The 25780-nt window shown below is 31.2% G+C and overlaps 1 long non-coding RNA gene and 3 pseudogenes across 1 annotated transcript; all 4 read left to right on the top strand.

Moving 5' to 3' along the window:
- Positions 1–7463: 7463 nt before the first annotated feature.
- Positions 7464–9609, top strand: LOC125198519 (annotated as a pseudogene).
- A 127-nt stretch (positions 9610–9736) lies between these two features.
- Positions 9737–10093, top strand: LOC125198530. Its single transcript, XR_007172427.1, has 3 exons — positions 9737–9817; positions 9906–9976; positions 10060–10093. It is a non-coding gene; the product is annotated as an uncharacterized LOC125198530 (long non-coding RNA).
- A 5280-nt stretch (positions 10094–15373) lies between these two features.
- LOC125198531 lies at positions 15374–16390 on the top strand (annotated as a pseudogene).
- Positions 16391–20222: 3832 nt separating this feature from the next.
- LOC125198518 lies at positions 20223–21665 on the top strand (annotated as a pseudogene).
- Positions 21666–25780: the final 4115 nt, after the last annotated feature.

Raw genomic sequence — 25780 nt, 5'->3', positions numbered from 1 at the left:
TACTCCCTCCGTCGACGGTACGGAATTTTAGGAAGTTTTATTTTGTGTGTTAAATGAGAGAAAAAATATTATTTTTATATTCATGTGGGAGAGAGTTTTTTTAAAATGAAAATATAACATCTTTTATGGGACAAACTAAAAAGGAAGGTGTGGCATCTTTTATGGGATGGAGGAGAGTACGTAAATGCGTGTGATTAAGGTTGCTGAGCTACAAGTCTTATATAAAATGGTCCTATTGATTCTGCTGTTTTGGTTGCACGTTTGAATAATAGCAATGCTTTTTGACTCGAAGCAAGGCGTGCATTTCCATTATTCACTAAATTCCTATTCCTTTCGTTGAATAGGACTCTCATTTTTCATTTTAGTATGTCCAGTAAATAGAAGTCTCAATTCATTTTTACGGTAATATGGTCTCATAATCTATCAACTTATTCCACTCACATTTTATTTAAAACTAGTACTCCCTTCGTTTCACTTAAAATGAAACATTTGGGAATCGATATGGTTTTTTATATAGTGTTGTTTTGTGAGTTAATGAAGAAATAGAGTTATTCTACTTTAAGGAAACGCTTCATTTTTAATGGGACAATCCAAAAAAGGTAAACGTTTCATTTTTAATAGGACAGAGAGAGTATATATAAATGAGACTCATATGCCTTTCAGAAATGAGACTCCTAATAGCGAAAGAGGGAGTACTCTTTTTCAATAATCACGTACTCCATTGAATACCAACAGAAATGAAAAAAAACTAAAAAATGTTTTCCACCAATAAGTCATATAATCATGACCGGCTCTTCTTAAGCACGATATTAAGGGTCGTTGATCACGTCGTACTCTATTACTATGGCGTGCAAGTCTGTAAGAGTACGCCACTCCATTGTCATCCAGAGCCCATTAGTAACTTATTTTAATATTTTTAATAACTAAAAAAAAATAATAATAAAAATAGTAAGTACTCGGTACTCTCTTCGTCTGCTTAAGATACACGTTTTCTTTTTGGTTTGTCCCAATTAGATACACATTTCCTTTTTTGATAACTTTCTCTCTCATTAATACACTCGGCCACTTTTTCTCACTCCTATTAAAATATTCATATTTCTTTATCTCTCTACTTTAATACTTACACCCGCGCGGATCTAGGTGGAGTTGCGCGGGTCGGCCGACCCACCGTATGCACCGGAGAGTGGCCGGAAACGCCCTCCATCAGCTGCTGACCCCACCGCCTTCACGTATCTGCCCCATCCTATATATCCGAACCCGGCATGCTCGAAAGAGTTTTTCATAAGTTTTTGTGAAATGGGCTCCTAAACGGCCTTCCTCCTTTTTTTATTTTTTTTTATATTTTTTAATTGTTGATTAACTTAGAACCGGTCTCATTTTCGGCTTATATTCTAGTAATACAAGTTCCAATGGTAATTTAAGTTTTCTTTTGAAATTTAGCGGTAGCTTTATTTTAAGTTTCAACATTGATATAAGTTCCAACATTAATTCAAGTCTTTTAAATTGAATCTTTTACAGTTTCATGTAATAAGATTATTACTAGTATTTTATTTTTCAATTTATAGTATATTAATCAATAATTGTTATATTCTCTATTTTTTCTCTTATTAACATTTTTTATTGAATTCATTATTTTACTTATCATAACCTTAATAAGATTATTACTAGTATTTTATTTTTCAATTTATAGTATATTAATCAATAATTGTTATATTCTCTATTTTTCTCTTATTGACATTTTTTTATTGAATTCATTATTTTACTTATCTAGTTACCAAGGATAAATGGTTGGATATATCATGATTTTTATACTTTTAAAAAATATATCCAAATTATTGTAAATAATGTTTAATGAAACAATTTTTAGTTGTTTGCAGAATATATTTTTGATGTCAACTATCTTGCAAAAAATGGAGTATACATAACCGATATACTCCCCCTTTCTAACAAAATAATGACATTTGAAATGATACGGTAATTAATGCGCAATTGGTAAAGTAAGAGCCAAAAAAAAACTAATTATAGTATTGTTATTGAAGAATGAGACCCACCTTATTAGAGAGAAAGAGAGAAAGAAGTTACCAAAAATAGAAGGGATATTTTTTATGGGATGGGGAGATTATAAATTTTAATATTTTTTTATTAAATTATACTTCCTCCGCTTGCGTCCCAGACTCAACTGTTTTGTAAAAATGATAATAAATAGTTAAAGTGGAAAAATAATAAAACAAAAAAGAGAATAATGTAGATAAGACTCTTCTCTATATTATTCTCTTTTTTACTTTATTATTTCTCCATTTTAACTATTTATTATTATTTTTACAAAACAAGTGCGAAAAGTCATGGCTTCATAAATGAATTGAGGGGAGTAATTATTTAAATATTACTATATTTTTTGTCTTGTCCGATCCGATCCCACGGTTATCGATTCCGGATCCGCCATTGCTTACACTCACCTTCTCTCTCTCCAATTAAACACTTTAACCAATAATTCTTAAAATTCCGTGTCAGCTAAGCAATGTGTCATCTTAGCCGGGACGGAAAGAGTAGTCTTTAACATTGGGACTATAAATAGATAAAGACTGCTTTTAATGGACGAGCTAAAATGAAAAAAATATAATCATTGGGTAAGTTCTCAATTTTTTAATGTTCAAGAGTTCGAATAGTGCTAAAAAAATATGCCAATATTGGAATCCACAAAAACGTGCAAACAAAAATATTTAAATTTTAAATACTTACATTTTCTATATATATGCTTTTGTGCCACTATCCATAGTCCTATACATGCAAAATCTGTTAAATCTGAACACTTAACAATATTAACATTTACTAGATTTTTCCTTGTTTCTTTAGTTATAGGTAAGTCAGAATTTTTGGATAAACAAAATATCACAATTTCATTAAAAAAAGAATTTACTTAATTTAAATAAAAATACAAAATAATTAGGATTTCAATATTTGTGTTGCGTCTGCCTAATAAAATGGCTTTAAATAAAAGAAACTAGACGATCACAATTTGCAACCATATGCATATCTCGAGGGAAAATAGTCACTTGCTCATTTTTAATATTTGCTAAAAAATGTTTTCTTGGTTTGCAAAAACTTAACATTTTAATAGATTCTCATAAGTTCACAACAGTCAGTTCTTGGTTCGTCAAAATAGTCACATGTTCATTCTTTTTAATTGCTCAAAATAGTTATGGCTCATTTCTAGAGTAGTTCATTAAAATAGTTGAACATTGTTTAATTAGAAATTGGCGGCAAGTAACTTCTAAAAACATAAACAGTAAACACTGCTAAATTTAACTTGAATAGACTAAAATGGCTTTTACCACATTTCTCAATTTGTTTCTATAATCACTCTTCATTCTATTTTTCTATTTATCTAATTTTCTTTATTTCTTTAATTTTCTAGTCATTTTCAAGAGTCGATGAAAATTGTCCGCGCAGAGTACACCTTGTAAATCAACGTTTAACACTTAGTTCTTGTTTAATTGAAAAAAAATGAAGTTTTCAAAGAAAATGATTTTTGAGATTATTATATTTAGGATCTATTTCTTTGTTCAAATACACATCTAAGAAATTGATTTTTGAGATTATTATATTTTTCATTTATTTCTTTTTTCAAATACACATCTATAGGAGTAACCATGTGACATAATAATGTGGTTTGCTTCACCATAACTTATTGACAAATGGAAATAAATAAGCTCACATGCCAAATCAATTTTACACATGCATTTTATAAACTGAGGAACAAGACAGGTTCATTTGCTAATTTTATGGAAAGTAATTTTATGGAAAGTCTTCTAATAGTATTAAAAATGGAAATTTTATATGTAATTATTGGTGTTCCATATATTACTACAATATTTATATATGTAGAATGATCTCATAATATAATAATATTATACATATAAAAAATATTCATGTTGCATTACTTTTCACATCAAGGAAAACAAATCATATTACAACTCTCTGATAATAGTACTATTTGAATTTTATGGGTAAAACCTTATATATTTGAAAATTTTAAACAAATAAAAATTATGACTACAACTTATATTTTGTTATCATAATAAATTATACTATAATTTTTACTACTCCTATCTTTCTATTTCAAGATTTTAAAACAATGAAAATAGAAAATAAAAAATGTAATATTCTTATATTATTTCAAATAGTAGTAAAATGAAAGAGAAATGTTGTAGTATATAGCACGCCAATATGAATATATTTTTCATATGTATAATATTATTGTATATTATATTATATTATATTGGGATTGTTATATTGCTAGCTCAATGCTTAATTGCTAACTACAACTCAATAATAGCCATTAGATATTCAAATTAAAGGCCTAGATCATTAACCACAAAATGTCAATACGATCAACAAAAAACGTCAATAAGGCCATAGGATTAATTCCAATAAAAATCAATAGGGGTATTAATGTCAAGTTAGTTATAACTAACTTTTAAAAGAAATCCCAAAACTTTAAATTCATATAACATATATTAAATTAAAGATAATTTTATAAGGATTCCAACGATATACTACACGCATATGTTCCGACGCCAAAATTTGAAAAAAATCTAGAATTTTCAATATTTTTCGTATAATGCAGCTTAATGTCAATGACAAGATAAGCAAGATAATACGTCAATATAAAACATATACAATGTCAATCCTAAATTAAGTGTTGACATTCTCAAAGTATCGAGTGTTGATATTTTCGAAGTACTATATTGACATTTTCATCCAAAACCCTAATTTGACGTTTTTTTTAATTTTTTCGATTTAATTAATAAAAACGAAAATTATACAGCTGTAAATTGTAGACCACACGTTTTTTAAAATCATGTGGCCTTAAATTAGTTATAGTTAGCAATTAAATGATTAGTTAGCAATTGATCACTCCCTTATATTATATTATATTATTTTATGAGATCAATGTCCATATAAAATAGTGCAGTAGTTACATAAGGAAATATTTCAATTATGGAACGCCAATAATTACATAAGGAAATTTTCATATTTAATGTTTCCTCGGTCCCAATGAGTACGTATTAATTTCTTTTTTATCTGTTCTGAAAGAGTATGAATTTTTAAATTTGGAAACTCTCTTCTCTCTAATAAGGTGGGACTCATTCTCTACTAATAATACTTAAAAACTTTTTCTATCTCTCTATCTTACTTTATCAATAATGCATTAAAACTCGTGGCGAATCCAAAGTTCATATTCTTTTGAGGATGAAGAGAGTACTATTAGAGAGTTTCCATAAAATGGACCTCTCTTACTCCGTCAGTTTATAAAATGTACTCCATCCGTCTCAAGATAACTGAGCAAAAAAATTTCGGCACATGATTTAAGGAAATGAGGTTTTGTCAGTAAAGTGGAAAGTGAATAAAGTAATATAGTTAATAAAACATAGAGAAAAAGTAAGAGAGAGAATGAAAAAAAAAGTAAATGACTCACTTATCTTGGGACGTCCAAAAAGGAATGCGAGTCGCTTATTTTGGGACGGATGAAGTATGTGTCCAATTGGTTTGGCATATGGGCTTATTTATTTCCATTTGTTAAGAATTTATTGGTAAGGCACACCATATTATTATAACACCATGATATGGAAGGACTATGAAATTTTTACTCCATCTATAGAATGTCACAATATAATTTTTATTAACAAGATATATTATCATTTTTTAAATATCAACTAAGTTAGTTATCATTATGTTAACTATAAATATTTCATTATTGTGACTATTTATTTAAATAATCTAATAATTTGAAACATATATACAAGATAGTACAATATAAATTATTGTTTTCATTAAATTATATACAAATAAATATAAAACAAATAGTAGAAAATAATCCATGTAGTGAATGATAAGAAAAAACTAAAACTAATTTATTCCTAGTAACTGTAATTGAACTATCCCTTTCTTTCTCTCCTCCTCAAGAGTAAAAAAATAATCTAAGAAATTTGGATTTAAACAACTTTTATTGTAGTTTTTTTTTTTTTTTTTATTGACTAAAACAGTTTGAAAGATTTCCGGTTTTTCGAAATGAAGAATGTTAAAGTGAAATTTAAAATAAATTCAAAGTAAACTTAGGAATTTAATATAAAGTTCATGAATATGATTAACTTTATTTTCTAAATTAATATTCAATCCAGTCCCATAATATAAAGGCATTTATAATAACATAAGTTTTAAGGCGTAATTAATAAAGTAAAAAAAAAATCCCACCACATTTGAAAAAATTTACTCTCTGTAAACAATAAGAGTCTTATTTTACTATTTCGGTATGTCCCATGATTAAAGCATATTTGATTCAATTTTATTATAAATGGTAAGTGAGCCTCATATTCCACTAACTTAATTTACTCACATTTTATTACTATAATACCAGTATGTATAAGTGAAATTCATATTCCACTAACTTATTCAACATACTTTTCTTTATATTTCTTAAAATTCGTGTCATAACTAAATAGGGATGAGATCTCCTGCCGTGGAGGGGTACACAGTTGGGTGTTGTCCTCACACCCTATTATTTTATAATTTATTTTATTATATTTGATGAATAAAATATTGGGGTGTGAGGAATATCAATAGTAAGGGATTTCATCCCAGCTAAATAGGATTCCTATTGCAGAATGAATGAAGTATAGAAATTAGAACTGAAGTATTTTTATGACATACTCCATCCGTCCAGCAATAGTAGTCCTCTTTGGTTATGACACGTGTTTTAAGAAATGTGAAAAAAAGTGGATTGAATAAGTTAGTGGAATATGAGTTTCACTTATATATAATATAATGTGAGTAAAAATAAGTTGGTGGAATGTCTCCGTTAGAGAGGAGGCCTTCAACCCACTGTCCTGACAGAAGCCCATCTCTCAAGGCCTCACACTTGTGCCTGAGAGATGGAAGCTCCCACACGCCAGTAGTGGGATTCGAACCCAGCTCCTTGTAGCAATATCTGCTTCCCCGGAACCAACTGCGCTAAGCCCCTGCGGGCATATAAAACTCTTTTTTAGTACTGCCTCCGTAAAGATTGTCCAGTTTACTTTTTGACTCGCTTTTGCAAAAATAATGCTAATAAATTGGTAAAGTTGAAAGAGAGAAAATATAAATAATAACGTAGGTAGCACTATTCTCTATAAGCATTCTCTATTTTACTTTACTCTCTACTTTAAGTATTTATTATTATTCTTGCAAAACGAGTAAAAGTTTAAAACGGCATAATTTTTCTGGATTTTGAGAGATATAAGGGAGGGAGTAGATTAAAACTGAAAAATTCTTTATTTTTTTTATGAAACAAATGATATTATTATCAATTTCGAGGCTTAAATAAGGATGTGTCAAAATCTGAGTATAAAATGAGAGAGAAACAGACAAAAAAGAAACGTAGTTTTCCGACTTTCCTTTTTGGGTGCGTATTAAAATGCGCCACGGTGCGCACTACGCCCAATCCCCTGATCTCTGCTGTGCTGTGCATCTTCTTCCTCACTCCTCATTGCCTTCTCACCGCACTCTCTTTCTCTCTATTCTATCTACTCTTGCATTTACTCTTTCTCTCTTCTTCTACCAACCACAACTACAACTACAACTACACTAAACATTTGTTTTCGTAAAATACACACACACACATATATCTTCCCCTGCAGTGTGGATTCTACCTTTTTCCGATCTCCTTCAATCAATGGAGATCCGGTTACCTCTGCTTGCTTTTCTACTCGTATTTTGTGTTGAGCCTCGATCAGGGGCTCCAATCGTCTATTCCGCCAGGCTGGTGCATCGATTTTCGGATGAAGCCAGGGCTCACCGCGATGCCAGGGTTTTGAGGAATGGAACTGGATTAAACGGCGGTTTTTGCCGCAGGCGGAGCTTGGAGTATTACCGCCGCCTGCTCAGCAGCGACGTCCAGAGACAGACGCTTAAGCTCAATCCTCAGTTCCAATTTCTACCCTGCTGCAGGCAGCGCCACATTGCCTCTTGGAAATGACTTCGGATGGTCACAACTCTCTCTCTTTCTCCTCTCTCATTTGATGTGATCGGAACTTGCTCTGGAACACGCCAAGGGGAATTCAATTTATTAGTAAAACTCCGAAAATTGGGGGAATGACTTGTTAAAACCGAAATAGTATTATTCAATTTTAAGATTGATTGACTTTTTTATGGCAACAAGGATTTATGTGGAAATATTTCGTTATTTATGTTTTTATGTTGCCAAATCTGGAATAGGAGAGACTTCTGTAGTTTTTATTGAAGTTAAACAAATACTATGAGATTGAGAGGAATCTTGTTATGTATAGGCTGCAATACTAATCGTTGCTAATAATTGGGGATTGCATCTGTTTATTTGAGAGCTCAGGCTATGCAATTAATATTACTATCGCTTTTCTCTAATACAATGGTCAATAAAAAAAAATCCCATACTTGAATTTAGATAGGATTAGGAGTACACAAGGCGCCAAGATATCTGGAAGGTAGGAGTGTGAAGCTTGCAAAAAATATTTTCTTGTCTCAGAGTTGCTCTATATGACTAGCCATAAGTTAGAGTGTGCTATGTCGCAAATACGAGATATACGCCTGCTTTCTTATCTGTACAATTCATATCTAGCTTTTGTTTGCTGTTAACTGTTTAGGGATATTCACTGATTTTAATCTCAAATAGGTTGCACTATATGTGGATTGACATAGGCACACCAAAAGTATCTTTTCTTGTGGCATTGGATGCTGGAAGTGACCTATTTTGGGTTCCCTGTGATTGTGTTCAATGTGCACCACTATCGTCCAGTTACTATAGCAGCCTGGTATGTCTTACATTCTCTTTTGGTGGTCCATGATCTCCTAAATTGGTTTCAGTTGACTTCCTTAGTGATAATTTTTTATATGAGAGAAAGCAAAAAACTGCAGCCCAATAAACTCGTATCAGAAGCAATGAGCTGTTTGTACTGCTTAGTATCACTTATTCCGAATGATTGATTGGCAGGTGCCTCTTGTTTTTCGGGCATTTATTATGCAGGATAGAGATCTTAGTGAGTACAGTCCTTCTGGTTCTAGTACTAGCAAAACCATTTCTTGCAGCCACCAATTATGTGCACTGGGTCCAAACTGTCCAAATCCTAAGCAACAATGTCCTTATACCATCAACTACTATTCAGATGATACCTCAACTTCTGATTTCTGGTTGAAGATGTTCTTCATCTCCTGCCAGGCAATTCAGACGTATCTAACAAATCTGTCAAGGCTCCAGTGGTTATTGGGTGCGTTTTGTTTGCTCATACCTCAATGCACCCGATAACTACAATAAAGAAACATTTTCCCCTTCTTTTCTTGATTCTTATACACTCTTCTATTTTAGGTGTGGTAGTAAACAAACTGGTGGGTACCTGAGTGGAGTTGCTCCTGATGGGCTCTTGGGTCTTGGACTTGGAGAAATTTCTGTTGGGAGTTTTCTTGCAAAAGCTGGATATATTAGAAATTCTTTCTCTATGTTTTAATGAAGATGATTCTGGAAGGTTACTTTTTGGGGACCAGGGAATTGCTGGCCAACAAACTACTCCATTTTTGCCTTTGCATGGGAAAAGTAAGTAACAACAGCTGCTACTCTTTTTTTCTTTTGTTTGCACATTGCAGTTCATTTTTGATCCAGTTCGTGATACAGTTTAACATATATTGTCGGAGTGGATGTGTGCTGCATTGAGAGCTCATGTATTGAAAACCGGAGTTCCAGATGCTGGTCGACAGTGGGTCTTCATTCTCATTTCTTCCAGCACAAATTTTTGAAAAGGTGGCTAATGAGGTGATTCTTTTTCCCTTCTCTTTAGTTTTATTCATCCTGGTATCTGTTGTAAAAGTGAGCAAGTTTGTTAGACGACTGTTTTGGTTAGTTTGACAGCCAAGTAAATGCTTCAAAATCAAGCTTTGAAGGATACCCATGGAAGTACTGCTACAAATCCAGGTGTGTTTGTTTTGACTGTTTACCATGTGTTAAAACTACCCATTGATTTATTTATCTACACAGCTGATTATTTTATGGAAAAGTTCTGATGGGGTGCCTAAGCTTCCTTCTTTCACTTGAAGTTTGCAACATCCAAAAGTTTTGTGGTCAAGAATCCAGTTTTTGTGATATAGGGAACTGAGGTTATTTGGTTTCTGGAGTTATAGATGGTGTCAATTGTTAGTTCATGAATGCCCTAAACTTAAGATGCGAAACATGTGAAATCTCTGAATAGTCTGTTTTTGGTACAGGGTGCTGTTGGATTCTGTTTAGCAGTACAGGCCGCAGATGGAGATATTGGGAAAACGGACGTAAGTGAATCTTAATAAAAGCTTCTGACTCTTACCATGGGAAGCAATGAGTTGTGATCTTTCCATTTGGTTGGCATCAGTGAGTGCCTTTTGTGTTTTGGCTAGCCTTGCAGAGAACTTCATGACTGGATATCAGATTGTATTCGACAGGGAAAACTTCAAGCTGGGTTGGTCTGAATCAAATTGTGAGTGTCCATAATCTAGTGTATGCTTAAATTTGTCTATTTTAAGCATAAATTGCATGGTCATTTTCGCATCTTCTGCATCTGTTGATAGTACCTATTTCAACAAAGCATTCTCAACCTAGAACCTCGTTTCTCTATCCAGTTCACACCATCAACCCGTATATGTTGATCTTTCCAGGTAAGGATCTCAATGACAGAGCGCCCTGAATCCATCAGGCAAAAAAGCTCTTCCAACTCACTGCCGACAGCACAACAGCAGAGTGCGCCAAATAGCCGTGCAGTTTCTCCTGCAGTTGCCGGAAGGACACCTTCTGAATCCTCTGCCAAATGCCTGTCATGTTTGGCAAAACTATTCTCATTGATGCTCATAGCTCATCTCTCATAGAGTACATAAAATATAAATCTTTGTTAGTTCCATGTAAATTCTGATTCTTAGCTTCATTCTTTCCCACTGCATCATTATTATTCACCATCCCAACATCCCTTTTCTTTATATAATCTTATATAGGCTTTGAATTAGGATGGTCATACATAGAGTTGTTCCTAGCACTTCTGCTTATGTACTGTTGTATGTAATAGTATACACTTCCTTCACATAGAGATATGCATAATCAATTTTGGTTGCATTTTTGTCAACCAATATTACTTTTTACAGTTGTCTTTGTTTGATTCTCTCTTTGTGTAAATTCAGTTTTACAGTCTTGTGATACTTCCATAGTTGCCCAATGGAATCCATTCTGTAAGGTCTATTATTGCACGTTTTTCTACTTGAACTGTAAAAGATTGCATTTTTATGTCTACTATTTCTGGGAAAAGTTTACTCCTATACAATAGGATGCTAACTTTAACTTGGAATTTATGTAGGCTTGGACTCTCATTTCAATAGGTAGCCTTTGAGGTAGGGCTTCTCTCAAATCAAGTACTTATTAATTTAACTTAGCTGGACCCAGAGAAACCTTATCTGTTTGACAAGTACTGAAGAATAATTTCTATGTTGATTGCAGATATTTTTTTCATTCATTTTGTGCAGAAAATTTCAAACAATTGAGAAAAGATTCTTGTTTACCTAACAAGCTTGGTGCAGGTGTGTTTCTCAATCTAAGGAAGCATATGATGTCTGTTTTTATTTGTGAATTATGTTCCAAGCTATTAATTTATAATGCTTGTTTAGACCACATTAGTCCAAATTGACAGCTTGTATGATTGAAGCATTTTGTTATGATTCTTGTTTTTTTGCACCAAGTAGGAAGGCTCCTGTTGAATAATCATGAACCCCTCCCCCTGCATTGTAGGTATAAGTAGTTTAAACTTTTGAATTGCCAGCTTGATCAATTGTCACTAATGGAATAGACCACCCACTCCTCAGAAATTCATTTGTTGATATTAAAGTAAAAATGTACTCCCTCCATCCCGTAAAATAGAAATTCTTTCCTTTTGGTCCGTCCCCTAAAAATAGAAACTTTCCTTTTTAGGAAATTTTTCTCTAATGAGGTTGTCCCATTTTCCACTACACTTTTTTCTTTCTTAGTACTATCTCTTTCTTAAATTACCAATTTTGTATTAAAACCTTACGTGTCTAAAGTTCTTAGTTTTAGGAGACAGGAGGGAGTATTAAGAAGTGGAGAAATTTACTCTTTTTATTCCTTGAGAGTGAGATTTGGATTAATGCAAATATATATGAAGTCTGGTTTAGACACCCTGCTTTTCTAAGATTGATAATGCTTTTAGCAAATGTGCTTATTTATGAATTTGTGTGAGTGGTGAAATCTAGGGATACTAGTTAGATCAAGCCATGATTTGTATGGTGTGTGTTGAGTGGGGAGTTGGAGGGTGTTGGACTATGTTTGTAGTAGATGCTAGCAAGTGAATAAAGTGAGGGAAAAATAATGAATAAATTATCAAGATTGGATGAGTGTGGCTTTTGAGAATTGGAATTTGCACCTCCTCTTCCAACTCCAATCCCAAAAGCTATTATTTCCTTTTGTTGTTTTGCATAAAGAGGAACTCATCCTAGCTCTACTTTTAAGCTTGTGGCCCTTTGGGAACTATGTTTTCCATGTACATTTTATTCTAATTTCATGCGTGTGTGTGTGTGAATGTATGTGCAATTAAGACATAATAAACATTAAAAAAAAAGACATTTAGATAGACATGATATATAGTTAAGTTTTCTTCGATAAGATGTTTCTACTATTAGCCTATGATACCCTTACTTTGCTTGATAATATAGAATGTAATGCATAAGCATAAGTGTCATGAACCTATTAAAAAACAACACTATTAAGAGATCTCATTTCATTAGTAATACATTGCATTGCTCCTTAATCCTTAATCCTTAATCCTTATCAAGAATTGATGGTTGAAGTTGCTCGGAATGAACATTACATTCAAGAGAGAAGACAACGTGTGCAGTTGATTTGAAAGCAATAATTTAGATAGTTTGTCTAAAATGATATTTAATGGAAGTCCCATTTTTAAAAATCATTTTGGTATATTAAAAAAATACTCCGTATTGACTACCTAAATTGAGGGCCCCATATTTGTTCATGAATAGAATGAACTCTATTTTAGACATATTTAATACATATAGATCTTAGATTATTAGTATCTTTTTTCAGATATTATTACTCATCAAAAAAAAGAAGTGTAATAATGCAAGTAAAATTAAGACACCCAATGAAATGCATGTTTTGGATTGGCTTTCGGTGTTGTCAAATTTTGTCAGATATTCAAAATTGTAACTCAATTCATAAAAACCTCAAATCTTGTGGTGTCAACTTTTTATTACTTATTCAGGTGTTAGATGCTTGACAACGAAATTTATAACATGATAGAAGAAAACATTGATGAAAAAAACAAATCAAAAATAGGTTCAATTTGCATTAAAGTCCAACAATTCAAATTTAAATTACAAGTATATCTCCCCACAGAAACACAACTAAAAAAGTTAAATCGAATTCAAAATTTTTATTTTATTTTTGGAGTTCTATGACATTTCCGAAGACGAGAATCTTTTTTGGTGGGAAACAATGGGACAACACATAATGTAAAGATATAACACATATATTCATTTAATAAAATTGTAGTAATAAATATTGTAGACATGGGTAGATATACAAGGATGTAGAACAATTAGTGTACCTTCAAAACGTGGAATCTTTGAGATTGGAGCCCTAAATCATGGTAACCAATTTTCTTCCAGCTGTGCCTCTCATTCACATATAAATAATTTTAATTTGGATCACCAAAATTTCAATTATATGTTCGAACATCTTGTCATATTGACTTTAAATATTGGTACCCTTTGAATTTTAGGGGGAGTAATAACTACCAATAAGTAAATATACACACATATACGGACTCTTATTCAAAATCAATATTTATTGTTGATATTGACGGAATGAATAATCGGGGCTAATTCTAAAAAGATATTCTCTTTGTCCTTTAAAAATAGAAATATTTGAAATGTTACGGTTTAATGCAAATTTGGTAAAGAAGAAGAAGTAAATAAAAAAATGTTTAATGGAAAATGAGTCACACCTCCAAAAAAGGACAGTTTTTATTTTTAAGGACTGACAAAAAAATAATTCTATTTTTCGGAGACTGGATGGAATATTATAATAATATTACTATTATACTAATATTTTTATTTCTTATGATAGTACTTTTAAGTAAAAACAAGTCTACATAAATCATAATAATATTTCTTTTATTAAAGTGGCGGGATCTAGAATACAAATCATATTTTGAGCCAAAATTAATAACTCCTGAATGAATGAGGTAGGGATGATTATTTTATTTTATTTTAATAAGATAAGAGAGAAAATTCAAAATTCGCAAATCAAGTTCAAAACAAATAGAGTATAAAAAATGGCGCAGTTAGGATAATTTGAGACCCTAAGGTGTATCATTTTAACCGTAAAAATATCTAAAACAGCACTTGAAAAGGAGAATTATAAACTTTTGTCAATGTGTCTTGTATGTATGTCAAACAACACCTAAAATATACTAATATTTGATGTCAAAAATGGGTCTTCTTAATCCTCCACACACTAATTTTATACTCCTAAGTCCTAACTAACGAGAAAAGGCGACTTCCTAAGCGTTGTTAATTCATAAACGCGCTTTCAAGGAAGGCAAATCCGTTAGATTGGGAACCCGTCGATCCGATCGAGACGTGTCCCATCTCCGGATGTGACATATTCCCTCCATTATTGGTTGTTTCAACATTATTACTCCTAATGTTGAACCACTATTATAATTTTTATATTATATTTTGCACCGTTATTGTTACTATATGAAATCATCTTCATTTTCTCTAAATCCAAAAAACTTAAATCAATGCGAATTCTCTTCCTGTATGTATCTTTATTGCTGCATTTCATTGATTTAAAATTTTAATTAGTGGTGTTTTCATTATTTTGGATAATGCATCCCCTTACTTGATTTCCAATGTGAATTTGCAAACACGATATAGCATTCGAAGAATTTGAATTAAAATTATGCAAATAAAATTTCAAAATTGTGCATTCTTTTCCACTCTAATAAATTACTGCATCCTTTTAAAAAAGGGCAAAAACATGTCTCTTTCTTGAGTGAATTTGGCCCTAAATAATTCTCGATGTTTTGTCACTTTAAACTACTCCTACCATCCAACTTTACTTTGTAAATGTCCTCACTTTCAGTCACTTTCTCCCATATCTATTAAACTAATTAATTCAAATATAAAAACTAAAATTCCAATGTAAAAAAATGGTGGGCCCAGCCCCATTCATATGCAGCTGTTTGCACAACCAAATGCCTATATAAACAAGTGAGCTCTATGAAACAAAACTAAAATAGAGTATTTGGTTCTAATTTTTGAGTTTTTTTTTTTTTAAAGAAAAGAAAATGGGTGTATCAGGAACATTAGAATACATTTCAGAGATGATGAGCAGCAGCCACAAACACAAAAAGAAGAAGAAGCAATTCCAAACTGTAAACCTCAAGGTCAGAATGGACTGCGATGGCTGTGAGCTCAAAGTCAAGAACGCCTTATCTTCTCTCTGGTATATAACTCACTCTACATTCTTGATCCTTCAAATGCATACTACCTCCATCCCATAAAATACGTGCATTTGAAATGACACGGAAATTAATCGCACAATTAATAAAGTAAGAGGGGGATAAGAATGGTAGTTAAGTTAAATCAGTGTTATTGAATAATGGGACCATATTATTATTAGTAGGCAGTGGTATAAGTGTAAATAAATTGATTTACATGAGAATGAGGACAACTTTTTATAAATGGAAATACTCATATTTTTATAAGACGGGCAAAAATGAAAGTAAGTACATACTTTAATGGGACGGAAGGAGATATATAATTAAGAAAATGGTAATGTAATTCAGGAGTGAAGTCTGTGGAGATAAACAGGAAGCAGCAGAAGGTGACGGTGACGGGTACGTGGAGCAAGCCAAGGTGCTCAAGAAGGCCAAGGCAACGGGGAAGAAGGCCGAGATTTGGCCCTATGTTCCATAATCTGGTTTCCCAGCCCTACGCCGCAGGCCTATGACAAGAAGGCTCCACCGGGCTTCGTTAGAAAGTCGAAAACCCGGTCGCCTCCGTCAAGTATGATGATCCCTACATTGCTATGTTTAGCGATGACAATCCAAATGCATGCTCCCTAATGTAGTTATGGAAATTCTCATATTAATTTTGTTTCAAGAAATGTATTTGGTGGTTGTAGTACTAAATAATTTGATCGATATATATGATTTTTGTTCTAATTAAATTGTGTAGGTCTTGTGGTGATTTTGATGATTTTTGGACATGTACGTATTTTTTATCAAGAAGAGGAATGTTTGTCATCAATTAATGAAGTTTTTAATTTATGGTACATATAAATGCGTTTCTGTCAAACCATTTTTATATGGATAATTAGTTGTAGTAGTTGTACAAATAATGCTTGATTGTAATCCGTGGCTACTCATTACACTTCACATTTTCCTATATATGTATACTTCAATTATTATGAGCTAATTTAGATATGATATTCTGAGTTGTGGTTTTCATACATTGGTAATATCAATTATCAAGTGATAGGAATTTAAAGTAAAATTATTTACACTGATGAATCTTGATCTTGATCACCGACAATATATTTTTGAATTCTTGTAAAAGTCTACCTTTTTGATCGATCTCGATGAATTTATTTTATTACTATTTGATATACTCAATCAGCATATATATGAACAGAATTTGCATGGAATATTCCACATTCAAAAACAACGTTGTAGTTGAATCCTTGAGGCTCCAAAAGTGGTGTTGCAAAAACAAAAGCATTTATAAAGCATTTAACTTTCTCTGTTGGAAGAATATTTGCAAAAAGAAGAAGAATTAAAGTAGCAATAAAAAGAAGTGTAATTGAGCCCACCTTCTTCTTCATCTTCTAATGTACTAGCATTATTTCGATTTATTCCTCGTAGCATAATCAAAGGTTTATTAAGCACATATATTGACCTCAATTATTCGGATTCCCCAATTAAAATGAGGCGATTTTGATCATATATAGATAGTATGTACATTAAATTAAGATTAGTGATAGCATAATTAGACGCATTGCATTCTAATCATCCACCTAAAATGACATTTGGAAAATGAATTTAAGAAAATAACAACCTGTCTAAACAAGGGGTATAACTCAATCTCCAAAACTCGATTTATAATATAATGAAATCATATAAACTACTAATATATGAAAATTTTAAAAAGAGGTCAAATACATGAATATTAGTTCGTACTAAATTTTACTTTCATTATCTTTATTAAAAGTAAAATAAAATTTGTTTTTAAAAAAAAAATTAAAATTGCAAATTACAATAATCACTAAATACTAGTAATTTCATTATCCTTACTCAAAACTAAATGAAAATTTGTTTTTTTATTTAAAAATCCAGATTATAATGACCAATAATTTAGTTATCGAAGTTCGATATATAAAGTTACTACTAGTATTAAAAAACTCTTTATCATAAATAATTTTCAGACTATTCGGTGATTAAAGATTAAAACTTTTTATGTACACAAAGTTTTTAACGAAAAATAAGACAACTCTATTTCAGATAACATTTACAAAATGCCAAATTGATTGGATTTTAAAACTACAAGTCAGTTGTAATTATTAGTCACATCTCCTAAATTAAAATTATGAATTCGTTGTTGGAAAACCAATTACTTGCTGTCTCCACACATATATGTACATAGTTTTGAAGTGAATCCTGGGATAAGATAGAATTTATGACCTGTGGAGAAGTTGATGAAGATTTCTCTATCAGGGCATTATGATTAGCTAATACAAAAAAAAATAAAAAAAATAAAGAAAATCAATTACCACCGTAGTGATAGCTTTAGAAAACTACTCCCTCCATTCCATAGTAATGCAGACAAAACTTTTCTAGATGAGATAAGAAAATCAGTGTTAGTGAGTTAAGTAAAGAAAGAATAAAGTGGAAAATGAAAAAGGTAGAGAGATGAAGAGAGAAAAAATAAGAGAGAGAAAGTATGAGTGGAAAAAATGTGTGACTTTTACTAAAAAAAGAAACGACTCTATTACTACGAACGTACCAAAACGGCAAATGACTCTATTACTATGGAATGGAGAGAGTAGTTTCGTAGGTGGGAATTTATGTGATGTGATGTCCGTGGAAATAGTATGTCAATTTTATTATAAATGACAAGTCGTTGACAACGTTGTAATGGATAGAGAGAATTGCAAATTTTAGTTCTTATACTATTACACTTTTGTGGTCTTCGTATTTTAAAAATATGTTCATTTCTTTTACATTGTTATTTTATATTTAACAAAAAATATTATTGATATTTTATCTTATAATTAATACTCCTACTACTATTTATATATTAATATATAAATAGTGTTGATATAGAATTTATTGTTGAATTCAATTATTAGTAGTTGCCATAGTCGTCACTCCAATATGCAAAATTTATTTTTAAGAAGAAAACGTCAAATAATGTCATTTAGGGATTTAGTGAAATTACAATTTTACTCATTATTATTAATATAAAAAGATAAACCTAATTCTACTTCAGTATCGTTCACTCCAAATAATTTCGCTTCCTTCCAGAGTTATTTCCTGGACCAATCAATGAATGTACAGTATCACTTTTTTACTTTGTCGGCATTGACATATTAGTACTCGTATTCAATAATCATGATTTTTTAAAAAATAAAAATACAAACTCACTTTTCTATAATTGAATAGTCTATATAGCACCATAAAATTTGCATGTGATTCAACTAAGCTAAGTTGGTTTCAAATTATGTGGAAATTAACAAATCCTTCCGTATATTTTTATATATTAATTTTATAATAAAATTAATACGATAAATTATTAAAATGCGAGGTCCATTTCTAAAAGTAGAAGATTTCATCTGCCTCAACTAAGCTGAGTCAAAACTTTCGACACGATATTAAAAATTGTGTGAAAAAAGATGAAAGAATAAATGAGAAAGATAAAGAGTGAACAAAGTAAGTGATATTCATATAATAAAGGAGTAAAGGTCAATTTTATTTAAACATATGATCAAAATAAAATTTGTCCAAAAATTCATTTTTTAAAAACATGTCCATCTCAAATGAAAATGTCATCGAAATAGTCATTTTTTTGACGTTCGTAAAAAAACTAACGTCAACGCCAAATGCACAGTGGCATGGCCACTAGTTTTTGACGGAACCGAAAAAAGGACCACTTCGATGTTAATTTTATTTTTATACCCCATTTTTCAAAATAACGTTTTGACTAATTTCGTATTTTACCATATAATAAAGTAAGAATGATTAACGTTTTATTTTTTTGTTAAAAGGAAGTACAATTAGTTGAAATGGAGGAAGTAAAAAGAAGAGTGTTAATTAGTTATGGGTTGGAAGAAAAATATATTTGTGCAATTAATCAGACTTGATGGATACTTATTTAAATTGTACTAGTAGTACATGTTTAAAAATTTAAACAGCAACTAAAAGCCCAACTAAGGCCCAATTTCTTTTTATATGAAAAGTCTATAGTGGGCCGGCCCCTTTATTTCATTTCAGGGTTTTAGAGTGGAGGTTTGAAAACTGAGCAGCGATACTTTCTCTCCATTTCTCTGTTTTCTAGGTTTTACTACCTTGCTATCTCTTCGAATCAGATTCCAGTATGAGGTATGAATTGTTCCTTGTCAAACGTGTCAAACGTTTACTATTTCTCATTCTCACCGTCGTGATGCTGATGGTCGAATTCTGTACATTTCCTGTTTACTTTGCATTTACTCTTTTTTTTGGTGATATTTATTGGTCGAGTTTTTGAGGACCTGCTTCGTTGAATTTTAGCTCTTGTTTATATATCTATGTACGTGTTTGATGACGAGAAAATGGATTTAATATTGTTCGATCTATGAACGCAAAGAGGCGAAATGGTTTATGTCGGTTTCAATTGAACCTTTTAGTTTCCAGCGATGGTCAATTACTGTTTCAGCTCGATTTTGCTTTTCTCTGGATTTGTCCCGCATTTGAAAATTTTAGTGGTAGTTGAAAATGCCCAAATTTATCTGGATGTTTAGTTTCATTTCAATATTTCATCTATAATGTGTATTTGAGAGGTTTCTGGACAATCAAATTTTCTGTTGCAATTATTTTAATTATTGCTGTTTTTTTTTTTTACAGTGGGCCCAAATGGAAGAAGATGCTCCGAAGTTGCAATCCTTTATGGCATGGTTGTAGTTGTTTTTTTTTAACCTTTGCAGCAAGTGGTGACCTTTTGGGTTACATTGGACAACTTTTACAGGTGAAGAATGAGGAGGAGGAGTTCAACACTGGTCCACTTTCTGTCTTGATGTTGAGTGTTAAGAATAACACAGGTATTGATTAGTTCAAGAGAAAAAGGGCTGCTATATGTGACTAGTTTGTATGATTCTGTGAATTTTAGTTTCAAAATCGTGTGTTATCATTGTTCTTCCATTATGGAGTGTTTTGTGTTTATCAATCTAAAGCAGTTACTGTGTATTGTCATTGTTCTTCCATTATGGAGTGTTTTGTGCTTATCAATCTAAAGCAGTTACTGTGTATTGTCTCTGATTTTTTTGACACGGTTGCTTGGTAGGTGCTCATCAATTGCCGTAAAAACAAAAGCTTCTGGGCCATGTGAGGGCTTTTGATCGCCACTGCAACATGGTGCTTAAAAAATGTCGGGGAGATGTGGACTGGGGTTTGTTTATTTTTTACTGTTCGTGGCTGGATACATCAATTTCAAATTTTAAAAATTGTTTTGCTGTTGGAATATTTTTCTAACATACATCAAATTCTATCCATTGCATAGATACCTTAAGACTGGTAAAGGAAAAAAAAAAGCTCTTCCAGTTAACAAGGATCGTTTATTAGCAAGATGTTCCTCCGGGGAAATTCCGTGATCATTGTCCTCAGAAACCAAGGATCGGATGTCTCATTACTTGTGTTTACTGAGCAATATTTTTTGTTTACCTAATCTTGTCTAAGTGGGTCCAGTAGAAGAAGGTTACTTGTTTTCTCTTTTTTTTTATGGGACAGCCTGTATTTTAAAATTTTTGACATCTAAAAACCCTTTTATCGATCTTTTGGTTCCAAGAATTTGAAGTTTGGTTAAGGCTTTTTTAATGTTTTTTATCGTCTTTATGAAATATGTTAGCTTACTCATGCCATTTCTTTGTTAAACCCCCAATTCTATATGGAGTTGATTATCTGATGTTTAGCGATCCTCTTGTTGAGGTTCAACTTTCTGATAAGATAAGCATTTATTTATGATGTTTTTTTTTTGTACATCATTTTGAAGTATTAACTTTATATGCTTTTTTAAGCAGTTGCTGCTCTTATATCAAACCCCCTTTTTTGTGAAATGTGTTTTTTATTATCGTATTCCCCCTGTTACCATCTGGAACGAAGTGACATCCAAACAAATCAGCATGATCTCTCAGTTACTTTTTTTTAGAAATTTGCTTTTTTTACCATGGTTTATGGTTTTGGGATTCTAATTTTTTTCTACATTCTTGCAGGATTTCATTACTCTGGCTGTAGGGGACTTTATTTTATGGAGTGTATGCCAGACTTGAGCTTATCGATGATGACAAGGTTTATCTTTCTTAGGTCATCCTTTTGGAACTCATCTTTTTCCCACATTAGGTCTTCTTAACCCTTGATAATTTTTGTACAAATTTGGTGTATACATTTCTGTGGTGCATTTTTGGGTAAAAATTTATGAGCTGTCCAGTTATTTTCTTATGCATTGAAATCAGACTGACCACCTTCTATACATCATATGAAAAAAATTTTTAAAACCTCCATCGGGATATTCTCAGATGCCCACTCTTTTCTAAGGGAGATATTTTATGTACCCATTAACATCCCCTTTAACATGTTTTCCTTGGAGAAGTCGGTTTTCCCTTTTCTATGTTTTGTCTCAACTCTATTTTGGCATCTGAATTTATAGTTTTTTGAATTGGTCAACTGGATTTGAGCTATGAGTTGATCCATTAGACTAAAGGGTAGGGAGGTTCCATTTTTTTTTTGAGTTGAAATGTACACTGAACCGTAAAAAGTTTTTCCAAATATAAACAGAGTACAAAGAGGTTTTTACCCTACCAATAAGGAACAGTCACCATTCTACTTTTTAAACCCAAAATAAAGGGAAAATTAATGTTTAACACTGATGCAAGCCCCAAAACCTTTTGACCATCCTCCATTTAGCCTATGGGTCTGAATATTCTGAGAGGGCACTGCCCCATTTTTACTTTAATTTCTTCTCTCTCTACTTCCTCATCGAACTCTTCCGAATAAAAAAACAACCCCATAAACATAATATTAAGGGGAGTGACTCAAAATTACCGATTACTTATGAATTTAAATTTTTTAGATAGCAGTATTTGTATTTTCTTACTTTTAATTTGGAAAATTAGTTGTGGGTTTTTGTAAGTCTAGTGTTGGTTTATTGCATCTTCTTTTAATTTGTTTTTAAGTTCAAGAAAATAAGTTGGGTATATGTGTCCAAATCAACCCAAATTCCACTGATATATAGATGCAAAATTACACTAGATGACAACATAAATGTTACAGAAATGAAAAAAAAAAGCTTTTTTTTGTTTATCTGTTTTTTCTCCTTTATTCTTTACTAAATATATTCCCTTCCTGCTTTTTTTTTTTCTTTTATTTTTCTCCAACAAATCCAAAGAAGTTTTGACTATATGTTAAAGCACATGAATTATTTTGAAAATTTCCCATGTTAAAAAATTTTCATCAATAAGCAAGTCTTCCCACCCCCCAAAGTTTCCTTTAATCTTGGTCCAACAAGTGTTGTTCCCGAAGTACCCTACAATCACAACAAACTATTCAATGTGCACACACAAAAAAAAACTATTAAAAAAAAAAATTTCAAGGACTTGGTGTTTTTAAAAAGAAAAAAAAAAAAAGAAAAAGGGAAAAGGGCAATATAATTTCAAATAAGTAATGTAAATATCTACCTCTTGTTTTGAACCATTCAATATGTTTGACTGGCCCCCTTCACCCTTATCGGTGAAGTTGCAAGCTGCATATTGCGAGCTAGTTTGTATCGTATCATCTTTATTAGTGAAGTTGATTTGCATTTTGCGTTCCATAACCTTAAATACGCTTGAGTGATCTGAAAAAAATAAAAAAGGGGTATATCATATTATATACATTTGAGTGGACATTCCCAAATTCACTACAAAACTTTGAAAATTTAAATTAAAAATGGATAAATTAATTTAAAAAAAGAAAGTATTTACCTTGGAGGGGGCATTTGTTTAAGTTAGAATGGAATTTAGAATGCATTTAAAAAATTTGCCTAAAAAATTTTATGGTAAAATTTAAAAATCGATAAATTTGGGAAAAAAAGGGATATTTGTATATAACAAATATTCCCGTTGAAATTTTAAAAAAGATGGAAGGGTTGATGTTTGGGTGTATCCAGACCCGGATTTATTATATTTTGAATTTGGATTTTGGCACTAAAAAAAAATTAAAAACAACATATATTTTTCCATATGGTCTAAAACAAAATGTAAATAAAATTAAAAGTTTAAAATTTACCCCCAAAATTTGGGCTTATCCTGAATTGAGCTCGTTCTCCATTAAATTTGAAGAAAAAGAAATCTCATGATCTTGGTTTTGCAACACCCTTGAATCCAACTAACTACAAATATTCAGTATTATAAACATATTTAACAAATTATAAATATTGTTAACATACTTAAAAATTGGTTGGACATTTGATGTTTGCAGATGATTAAACAAACCCCTACAAAGTAATTAATATATTTGTTAGCACGTGATTAATATATTTATTATTTTTTTTTTTGAAAAATGGTAAACAATCCATTTTGTCCTAGCCATTTGGGCATTACTCGAATATGTCCACCATTTAGATAATTATCATTTAATAACTATTGTTTCGTTTTTGAGATTAAATATCACGATAAAATTTTCCCAATCAAAATGTCTACATGACAAGAAATTAAATGTAAATTCCCAAATTAGACATCGATAACCAAAAATTATACAACGAAATCTAATACATCAATCGCCTGAATTTATCTGAAAATTTTTAATTTTTTGAAAATGAAACACGAGTACTAGATGGTAATTACCTAAACTATGTGATATTTTTGAGCAAATGATTCAAATGATAAGAAAAAATGGATCCTCTATCCTTTTAAAAAATATTTTAGAAAATAATAAGATAAAATTTTGAATACTAACTTTTTAGCTGGGACTCTTTCGAGAGAATGATTAATGTTTCTCTACACCAAGACAATAGATGTAATGGGTCCTGCTCCGGGTCCAATTCATAGTCTCTAAGAAATTAAAATAATTGTTTAATCAACTGGCATAATAAGGATTAAGAAATGAAATGAAATTAGATTAGGTTAAAATACTAAAATAATTACCTGAGATTTGCTTCTAAAATTTGCAGTTCTAGGCCACCTTTTTAAATTTTCAATTCGAGATTCTGATCAGGAGCAATTATATATTATAAATTTATAATTTTGATATACATATGTATTTAAAAGGTAGATAGTGTGAGAAATCAATCATACCTCAACCTTGAATTAGTTATCCCCAAAAAAGCACCCATCAAATTCAATATATATGCACCAAATATATAATATTTTTTGTCAGCTAGGGAAAAAGATTAAAGATAATTAACTTCATTTTTGTTGAAAAAAAATATTGAAATACGGAATTAAATTTAAAATATAATTACACAAACTAAAATTGAAGGTATAAATTTTGTGTGTTTGAGGGGAGAGTTAATTACTGTTTGTCCAAATATTGCAACTTGCTATTGTCACTTTTTAAAATGATCCAGATTCTTCAACTTCTCCAGTTTCCCTTCATAAATAATTGAATACAAAATATATGAATTCTTTTCGAATAAAATAAAAATAAAATGTGTATATATCCATAATAAATTTATTTTTTAAAAAAAATACTGAACATCATCTATCTCCCTGCATTTCGTCAACCACGGACAGCAGCATATCACAATTATTATTAGCAAAACAAAGTTTTAGTAATTGCTTAAATAAAAGTTAATAATCGAAAATTTATTAGCTATAGAAATAATTCCGAATACCTCAATCTACTCTCTGCTGGTAGATCAACATAACGATGGAGCACATCTTCAATTCTGTGAGGGTGAAACATAAAAATATAAAAGAATTTTTTTATTGAGTTTAACAAAAATTTTCCATTCTCTTAAAAAAGAATTTTTTTATTGAGTTAAAATTGACACACACCGTTTTTATTGCAGAACTTGCTAATCCGGCCAGATGGCGAAAAGGCAACAAATGCGACATCAACGTCGCAGCAAATCGCGATTTCATTCGCCTTCTTCATGAGGCTGCTGCGGCTTGAAACGTCACTTGACATTTTGTTACGTCTTCTATCTTTTTTATGTCAATTTTCCGACCCATCTTATTTGGTTTTGCTATGTGTTGGTAAAACGTTGTGTCCACAAGCGCTATATTTATAGGCCTAAGAAACTTTGTAATATGAATTTTATGAAAAATGTGAATATGAGCTTTTTTATATGTAAATATATATAGTTTGTGTGAATAATGAATTTGGAATATATAACAAGAGGTGAACTAACTCCTACATTTATTATTAGCTTGTTGAGAATTACTACTAGTTTCCAATAAGTCGTGTTTGGCATTATCTTATGTGACGACGATGACTTTTAT

Source organism: Salvia hispanica, unplaced genomic scaffold (genome assembly GCF_023119035.1).
Source record: "Salvia hispanica cultivar TCC Black 2014 unplaced genomic scaffold, UniMelb_Shisp_WGS_1.0 HiC_scaffold_16, whole genome shotgun sequence".
NCBI classification, from domain to species: Eukaryota; Viridiplantae; Streptophyta; class Magnoliopsida; order Lamiales; family Lamiaceae; genus Salvia; species Salvia hispanica.
The sequence above is the reverse complement of the archived record's forward strand: the minus strand, read 5'-3'. Positions and strand labels throughout refer to the sequence as shown.